Genomic DNA, 9,658 nt, shown 5'->3' on the forward strand with positions numbered 1-9,658 from the left:
GGAAAGCCATATGACTAATCAATTTTTACTAAGAATGTGCTGTCACTGAAATCAGGTTAAACCAATTCAGCATTAAGAATCTGCTACAACATTGCACTTTTCAGATGTCGAGATGCACACGCATTTGCTTAGATTCATTTTGCAGTCGCTGTCCTTAGATAAGCCTGGGTACGCTGAAGCAGAGTTTAAACACTTCCAACATGTGTGTCAGATTTGAGACACCGTTACTGACCATCCTGTGCCGCACTAAAGTGCCGAGCTGCTGACGAAGCAGTGTTGATGACAAGAACACGGCAGTGTCTGGAAGAACAATGTCTCGCGTTACCAGAGTGACTGAGTGAGTCTGCCAGGATCAAAGAAAACAACAGTCATGGCCCTATCCATGCTCAGGCACTTAAAAGTTTCTACAGTCGCCGACTGATTACTCGGACTTCGCAGGGACCGAAAAGACGTCCAAATAATAGAGCAGTCCTAAAAATCAGCAAATTAAAAAACTTGCCTTTATTACTTCCAGCGGGTTTAAAAAAAGCTGTAAATAGTGCCTTGTTTCAGGTCACGCCTCCGTTCCCGTGCGGCAACTTTCTGTTAGCTTGAGAATCGCTGCCTTCTTTTCTAGCGTTATGGTCGAGTACTTCCTGCGCTTCTTGACGACACATCGCGGCGGAAGAGCAAATGGGGCCATGACGTCCAAGCCAGCATTGTCCGAACGAGATAAGAGGCGCATAACCACGAGCACAAAATGGCGACTGGCGACACGAAGGAACGGGTGTTGAGCGGGAAAACAAAGCAAAATGATAATCATGATGATGATGACGTGCAACTAAATGGAAAAAAAAAGGGCTAGCATAGCGTCGCCTAGCAGTAGGACTCAGGAGTACTCAAGTATCGCTGCCAAACCAAGCCAATCCATTTGCAGCCAACATAGAATTCAAAATGGCCGCTTCTCGATGGTGTTTTCCGCTGATCACTCGCGATAAATTTGTCTGAATAATCAAACTTTCTAACTTCAGGCTGTCCGAAACATTGGTCGTGAATATACACTATTTCTATGGGGTAAGTCACGGTTCCGCCTTTAAGTCCGAAATATCGAAGTCCGAAAAAATGGTCGGCGACTATAGAGTCCCTGGAAGCTCTGGTAATACTGCACTCTGATCATATTTGCTGCTAATGGGAGCGAAATCAATTGGACCTTGAGCAACAACATGGATCAGGAAGCAGCAAATTTTCTGTTCCCCCCCTGCAGTCACGGGAGTTGTACGAATTTGAAAGTTCACAGGTTGGCAGGTATGGATAAATGACAGATGATGGTAGATGTGGGAGATTGTCTCAGTGAAGAGTGAGGTTAGACTTCTAGAACTGGTTAACATAACAGTGCAGACTATTTCAGTAGCAACTATAGTAAACAAAATGATTGCAAACTCAAAGGGTTAGAAATCAAACAGAGTTGCCCTTCAATGACCAGTTTCAACCAAAGCGCTGCGAGTCATCACTGACTGGTGTTCGGACTGGCAAGTGGTGCTGAACGCCAAAAGATCTGTTTACATGATCATCAGGAACAAAAAAACATCCTCTCCAATTTTCTTACAGCACCGATGACACTCCCCTTCAAAAAGTTGAACAATACAAATATCTCTCACTTCACTTTCAGCAGAATCTTGGATAGGAAAACCACATTGCTAGCTACCATTACTACCAAAACAACTAACAAGCTCGGGTACCTGAGAACAGTATTAAAATCGGCTTCTGACACAAAACTACTAGCGTATAAAACATTGGTGTGTTTCATAGTTGAGTATGCTAATATAATTCAATTTACCAATAGCTAAACGCATGTCGCTAAAATAAAAAAAAGTGCAATGCCTGACTGCAAGATAAATTTTAATATTTTTGCTACACAGATTTCATCACAATTATATAATTTGACTGATCTATCATTACTTAATAGAAAGGCTTTGCGAGACTTCAATTTTTGTTTCAAATTATCAATGACCAAATCCTCATAGGTAAGACTCTCAGTCAGCACAGATCCAGCGCCACAAGAAGTAACCACGCCAGGCTACGAACAGAATATTGTAGTAGTAAACCATTCTTTTAGATCTTCATTCTTCCCGCTGATAATGTCTGAATAGAATCATTTGCCTCGCACCATTTTTTGCTCCACGTCTTTAGATTCATTCGCCTTAAACTATTATCTCGCATGACTTGTGTATAATAATAATAATACTTTATTCAAATAACAAATAGCAAACACAATAGTGCTCGGTGTAAGCAAAGAAAATGCAACGAATATGAAGCACTAAATAATTCAGTATGGAAAAAGTTCTATGCCAGAGAAAAAAAAATGTGCCGAAATCGCTGCTGCCGCCATGCTGACTCTCGAAATAATGCATCGGCATTTCATGCAGCAATTGTATATAAGAAAGCATGGTGAATGCAGCCTCCCAGCACTTTTCTGCAGGGTGAACATTCCTGAAACCCCTCTTCTTCTTGGTGCAAGCAGATCAGGTGTGTGTGTGTGTAGGCGTTGTAAGAAGAGTAGGGGGGGGAGAAGTGAGAGCCAATTGTGTACGCGCACAGGGCGCATTTGTCACTGGCTCGCAGATCGGGTCACTTGGCATGCGCATGAAGGACGACGGCCGCATAGGATTGGCTGGTTATAGAGAGCGACGGCGTGACTGAACACCTAGCAACTGAGGTGCACTGGGGGACAGCGGGGCTAAGGCGTGCTTGGGCCACCGGCAGGGTCCTGGTACCTTGCTCAAAATAAGCACGTCTAAAAATGGGAATCGCTCACTGAATAATAGCAATAACTGATCCCAATGCTTATTAATACTTCTAACATTTATGCAAATTAAATTCTGCTTAGTAGTGTTAAGATTACCTTTGATCAATCAGTGTATGCGACCCACTCGCGAAACGATTCAAAAGACGATTCCATGTTCACCTGATCGTTCACTCCTGATTTGATTGCAGCCGCTCTCTCTTTTTGTCTCACGAATATTTTTCCAGTTTTGATCTCAGTAAACTTGTATTCCTTCTCTTTAGTACACGTCTTGATCACGCAGAGCAAACTGTTGCATGCAGTTTGTCACAGGTTCGGTGAAAAAAGATATCCTATGCAAACGAATTTATAATTTTGACAGGACCGCTGATCGGACGATAGGTCCACGCCCTGGTGACGGGCTCACGGTGAGGGGAGAAGGAACAACACAGACTCCTTTCTTTTCAACCACAAAAAAACCGGTTTACTGAAAAGAATCCGATAGACATAAAAGAAAACAAACAAAACTCCCGACAGCAAGGCACAACAGACCGCCCCACAGAGGAAGCACTCGGGTGCGACTTATCAATTGTACAGTAATATCTATACATGAAAATACAGCACTCATTCAAAGAATGTTCTCTGCAATTAAGTTCTTGCACTCGAAGAAGAAAAAAAAAAAAAAAAAGGAGGGATAAACTGTACAAAGTGATATGGGGGTGAGTGGCGCAAACCTGAGTCCGGTGGGTGATGGGGGTGGCACGGCCTCTTGCGATGCCGACCAAACCCGGGAGGTCAATGTGCTGTCGGCGTGCCTCCTCGGCACAGCACTCGCCCACAAACGCACACACACTTGGGCGCCCAAAGCAGTGCTTGGACCAGGGAGCCCAAACTCCTCCCGCGCTCAGCCTTCCGTCGCTACCGCAGTCCCGCCCAAACTTCGCGTTGCGTTCACCCCCCCAGCCAAGTCTTCGCACACACTGCCTTGACTCAGCTCGGAACCAAGCCGCGGTCCTCACTTCCCAAATTCCAGCAGCAGACCCCACTCTTCCTCGCCCCCCAAAATGGAATTGTTTTTCTGCAGTTGCAACAGCAAAATACATATATAAAAAAAAAAACATGTCACACTGGCAAGCCCCGCTGTGAGCCTACCTCAGCTAACCATAAAGTGCACCCCCGCTCGGACATCTGGAAGCTATTCCCAACATTCCGGGAAGCGAATCGGGCCCATCGGGTACCAAGTAACAACCTCGCGAGAAACGTCTTCGGGACGAGGGGGGCCAGGGGGTCATAAAACAGGAAGCGGGCGAGGCCTGAACCCTCCTGCTGAATGCGCCGGGCCAGCGGGGTAGACGGCAAGAGCAAAAAAAGAAAAATCACAAAACGCTCAAATTTTGTGACACATGCCTTGGTCAAATTTTCAGTTCTGTAAATGTTCTTTTTCTTGCCCACAGGTCCCCCATGTGCCTCTCAGTGAACCTTGCTAAGATAGGTGCTGCTCTTGCTATGGGCAGTTTCGATGTCAGTCAGTTGTGGCAGATTAAGCTTTGTGGCCACTCTGTTAATAACTTCCAATATATCTTCATTTGGCCGTTGATTGATACCGTGGATTTCAATGTTTTGATGCCTAGAATAAAACCCTGCTTCGTCAACTGCCTTTCTTAGTTCCCAGATTTCTTCGTGTCTTTAGAATATTTTTCTAGATCTACCGTAAAATACCGAAGGAGTGCCCACCCCATTTCCGTGGTATTTTACGGTAGTTGATCGATTTTCTGTTTTCGCTCATTTATTCTTTTGTCTTGGCTATACAATTAAGCAGCAAGTTCATCATGTTTCACCGACTGCTCATTCAAGATGCCTCGATATCTTCTTTTGTTTTACCATGCTTTTCTAGTTTTAGCATCATTGCATCTCCCCTTTGAGTCTCTGGCGACTTCTCAATACAGGGAGTCCTGTTAAGGACTGAAGGCAACTTATAGCTTCATTTTGTCCCATCAGCTTTTCTAGCCTGTGCACCTGGGCGATCAGTGGTGACGCCACCCGAGGCACCTCGGGAGACCTAGCCTGTCATTTTAAATATATCTTGCAAGTGTTACATTGCCATGAAGAAATGGTTTCAGATGTCATAGACTTCATTGCATTTTTCCTCACACTGGAACGTTTTCTTGCATGATAGTAGTTTATACAGGCCAAACACTTCAAACATATAGCATCTGGTGCTATAGCTTTCAAGCATGAGAGGCCAGTTTTCTTTTTCATCCATCTTAAGCAAAAACTAAAACGAAGGACCCACAAAATGCAACCCACAAAATCGTGCAAAGACCTTGAGTGAAAACAATGCTTACCTAAAATGTGGTCGTGTGCAAATATTCGAATTATAGTTTCGAATAATACGCTATTCGATATTCGCTCAGAGATTAACTGCAATATTCTTAATTTTCGAAGTGTTGATCGCGGTGAGTAAGCCCAGTTGAGTGCGCTTCTCACCGGGAACGCTTGCACTGCGGGGAAGCAATACTACCCGCGGAGCTTGCAGGCTCCACAACTGTTGCTTCCCCGCAGTGCGCAGGTGCTCACTGAGAAGTGCACTCATTGGGGCAAACCAACTGCAATTATGCAAGAGCATATCTGTTAGGTAGCGATGTTTTGATAACTAGTATTCATCATTCATGTTTTTTTTTTTTTAATCTTTTTTTAACTGAAAGAATATTTGCATATAGCAAGCAGATATATAAATCCTCTCAATTAGGATAGCTGTGACAATTCTGTTGTCTACATGCCATAGTTCATAAATATATAGCTATATTAAAATTAACTGAGCTTAGGAGTGGACAAGTGGAAGGTCGGGAACAACCTGCACGAGTTCAGCAGAATTTTCGTTTAAGCATGGCGCACGGCAGACTTGTACGTAATCCGTTACAAGTAACAAAATTACTTGTAATCTTTTACATTTATGAGTAATTTAGTAACGGAATAATTACATATTTTCTAGAGTAATTTTAAAGTAATTCCCTTACATTTTTTACGTAACGGATTCCTTGTAATCCGTTACGTTTTTTTACAGGACCACCCCCACCCCCTTCTAAAACTTTTTTTTTTTTTTTTCTTCTTTTTGGTAAAGTCGAGGCGCAGTGACACTGTCACGCGAATTGACTTGCGCAAAGGGAGGCTTGGCACACTTCAGTTCCGCCAAGCCTTTTTTTGCAACACCAAGCCCCTGAATTCATTTTTTTAGACCCTAAAAACAATGTCAAGTCCAAAAGAGCATTTTTACAATTTGTTTTTTCTTTGCGATCGAAGACGGGGAGAGGAAAACACCAAGTGATTGTGTGCCTCTTCGAGAAGCTCGAGGAGGTAAGTGCACAGACAATAACTAACAATGTACTTCTCGGTTATAGTGACTACGACCATTTTCATAATGCCACAACACGAGACAACGCTCCGTCTACCCTAAAATCCGCTAAAAGAGATGTGATAATATGTGAAGGTGTTATTGCCGCAAGCCTCCTCGTTCGTTCTTGCACACTTATCACCTTCTCTTAGAAAACAGGATGTATTTTGTTCTGTTTCTTTCACCTTATTTGACCCTGTCTTAAAAGCTACTTACTTTTTTGTAATCCAACTTCTAGGGTTGGCCCACTTTATTTGTGAATTCCAGCCAGGTTATCTGCATCTCAGTCACACTTTTTGTGAGTCACCGTTGTTCTTCTTCCCGTTTTTACCCCAGCAGGACGCATCTTATCTCATGCAGACATTTCCACAAATTAAACATATTGGTGTCTAACGTAGACTTGATATTCTGGGCTTGAGGAGAGAGGGAAACTCGTGAGCGTGGGTCACAGTACTCTGCCCTTCGCTGCCTAGCTGTGGCATCAGCGGACGTCTATCTGGAGAACACCGAAGTAAACTGCAGTCTGTTCGTGCTCCGTGCATTTTTGAATGGCATCTAAAAACATACGCACGGCAAATGTACGTTTACATTTCCTTTTTTTAATTGGCGTTCTAATTAATTGTTGTTATGAGTGTACTTTTTTTCGATTACTTATATTTATATACTAGAAACTTTTTTTTTATTCACCTACCTCTCACCCGAGGCTTGACATGTTCAGAACCAAAGGAAGAAGAATATCGGGCCAAACCTTATTTATTATTCAATTGCCACCTTACTGTTACAAGTATGTTTTGCTATATCCTGGCAATATGAGCCGGTATAGTAAGATGGACATACATCAATTCGTATCCTAGTTTTGGCTAGGTGTATGATGACTTCTACTGCTTCGCGATTTAGGCAATGGAGAAATTTAGTAGATCGGTCCGATGACTCCGAGAAGGATACCCGATAATCCGCCGCCGCCTTTTCGCATTCATCATATTGTTATCGGTGGTATCGGAGGTATCAGAGCGATCTACTGAAACTCTCGAATATCAAGCGCTGGCTACAGCGACAAAGCTTTGCTCTATCTTTGAGGTAAATAGTACTTCCTATGCTTCGCTGCAGAAGCCCAATGCAGAGCATAAAACATTCGTGAGGGACAATAGGGCACTCCCATCCAGTGCCTCAGTTCAGAGGGTGTTCTGCGTAGCAGTCGACATATTAAGTAAGAAATAACGCAAAATGTCTGATGAGACTTTCCAGAGCCAGCTGTTGCTCAAAATACTCAGGGTCATTAAATGGAATAGGTTGCAACAATAAAAACTTGAATAACCGGCTCCCATTTGTTTCTTAACTGAAGACAATATTGTTGAAAGTAACGCCACGAAAGTAACGGATTACTTTTGGGGGTAACGGTCACTTACTTTTTTTGGGAGGGTAATTGTAATTGTAATAAATTACAATTTAGCCTTTAGTAATTGTAAATGTAATTCCTTCCTAATTTTCAGTAACGTGTACAAGTCTGGCGCACGGTAGTGAAAGGCTTGAAGCAGCTATTCAATATTCTATTTGAAAATTTGCTTCAAACTTAAAATCCACTATTCGCACATGACTACTAAAAAGCGAGGAAACTTAGAATCAGTGGCCATGTTTTCGTTCTTCTGTGAAGGGTTTTTAATAATAATAATAATCTTTATTTATCAAAATCTACAATACAAAATGTCAGATCTGCTGATGCCAAAGTAAGGCTTGTGTGGCACGACCCTACAATAACTATTGGCTTATTAATATTTTATAATTTGCCCACCATACTTTTGTTTTTTTTAAATCTGTACATTGTATATTGTGCATTAAATTGTCTTGTGATTCATATATGTACATTCATCTGTGTAGTCCATGTTCCCCTTATAATTTGTGTAAGCTGCTCCGCTTTACTGTTTGTTCTTAAACTGTACCCAACATATGATCTTCAAACCTTTTTAACCACCAAAAAAAGTTGCAAATGGAACTGGTAGTAATACTAAATAAATAAACAAACATGGTTAGTAATGCCAGGTTGTGGTTAGCTTATACTACTGGTACAGAAAGTTAAGGTGCTAGCAAGGGTACCTTCGAAACTATCCATTAAATTAAACATTGCAATTAATTGGAAAACTTTGGGTTTCCAGATTTGTGGATTGCCAAATAAAGCAGAATGGTAGCTCTTGTCTGATGATTGCAAGTCAATGTTTAACAATATCTCTCCTTAGTGTGCGACAGCTTTATTGTGCAACAAGATGGCCTGAAGAATCACGACATCTGGTCTTACTATGCGAATGATAAACTCTTGCAGATATTTTAAGTACTGCATGACTGAGCCATGAGCTGAATAAATATTTTGACCAAACAGTGAGGGAACAAGAGGGCAAATTGTTTTCCACAAACTTGTTCTCCACAAAGTTCACTGTGTGGCTTGTTATTCCAAAAAGATTGTTGGGAGTCGAGAAAAACTCAAGTGGCTGTTCTGTTACCCTGGTTGAACAATCAAGGCGCAAAATGGCTGTTAGCATGTGTAACATAATGGGGTTCCAAAAAATAAGCTGCATTCTAATGAACTTAAAAGGGCCATTTCGTTCTTTAGGCTCTGAAGCCTTGCCAACGCTTGAAGTGGTTTCTGGATCAACCACTGCTATACACCAGTGACTCCAGTCCAGGAGCCGGCACCAGGTGCACCAAATGTGGGCCTCGCATCAATTTTTCCATGTGTCTAGACATCTTTCAGCACTGGTGGCCAGTGCGGGAAGCTCTCGAGTGAGGGCCGAACAAGAGCTTGGGATACAAATGGTACAGTTTTATTTGTTTATTTAAAAAGAATGCCAATCCCAGAGAGATATTAAAGCAGGAACGAGTACTAAGAATACATACATCGTAATTCACCCCAGGCGAAAATTTCTACCAGTTGGAATCTCTACTTGTTTCATCTGGGACACCTCAAACACACAAACGAAAAGAAATCATAGACATACCTCCAGAGGACTCTACCTTTGTGTGCACAGCGTGATCCAGGACACACAAATAAATCTCCAAAAGAACTGGTGCCAACGAGGAATCAATAAGAACCCAGTCTAAGCTCCAAACTCAAAGGACTTTTTAAATTCATTGCCTCTGTAAATAGTCCAAACTATGCCACACACCTGTTGCATGCCCTTGAGTTGTTGCATGGCTGGCTTCTTGTAGGCATTGCGGATTTTCGTTTTTGAAGGCCATGGAGAGTTCAGAAGGGAAAGGTACTTGAAACGTTCTGGGGCAATGTACCTCTTCTGTAGACACCAACTGAAGAGCCAGGCCTCCGACTGGAGCTGTCCCAGCTCGAGGCCCAGCTTGCTTAGAAGAATTTAGATATATACACATCCAACAACGCTTGGGGAAGTTGCAACAAAAAAGAAACTGAACACGACTCAAAACCTGCATTAGGGAGAGGTACTGAAATAAGGGTAATAGCGCAGGCTAGCTGGTGAACGGTTAAGGCCCATTCCCACACTTGC

The sequence above is a fragment of the Ixodes scapularis genome, unplaced genomic scaffold, assembly GCF_016920785.2.
Source record: "Ixodes scapularis isolate PalLabHiFi unplaced genomic scaffold, ASM1692078v2 PGA_scaffold9__187_contigs__length_104089568, whole genome shotgun sequence".
Taxonomy (NCBI): Eukaryota; Metazoa; Arthropoda; class Arachnida; order Ixodida; family Ixodidae; genus Ixodes; species Ixodes scapularis.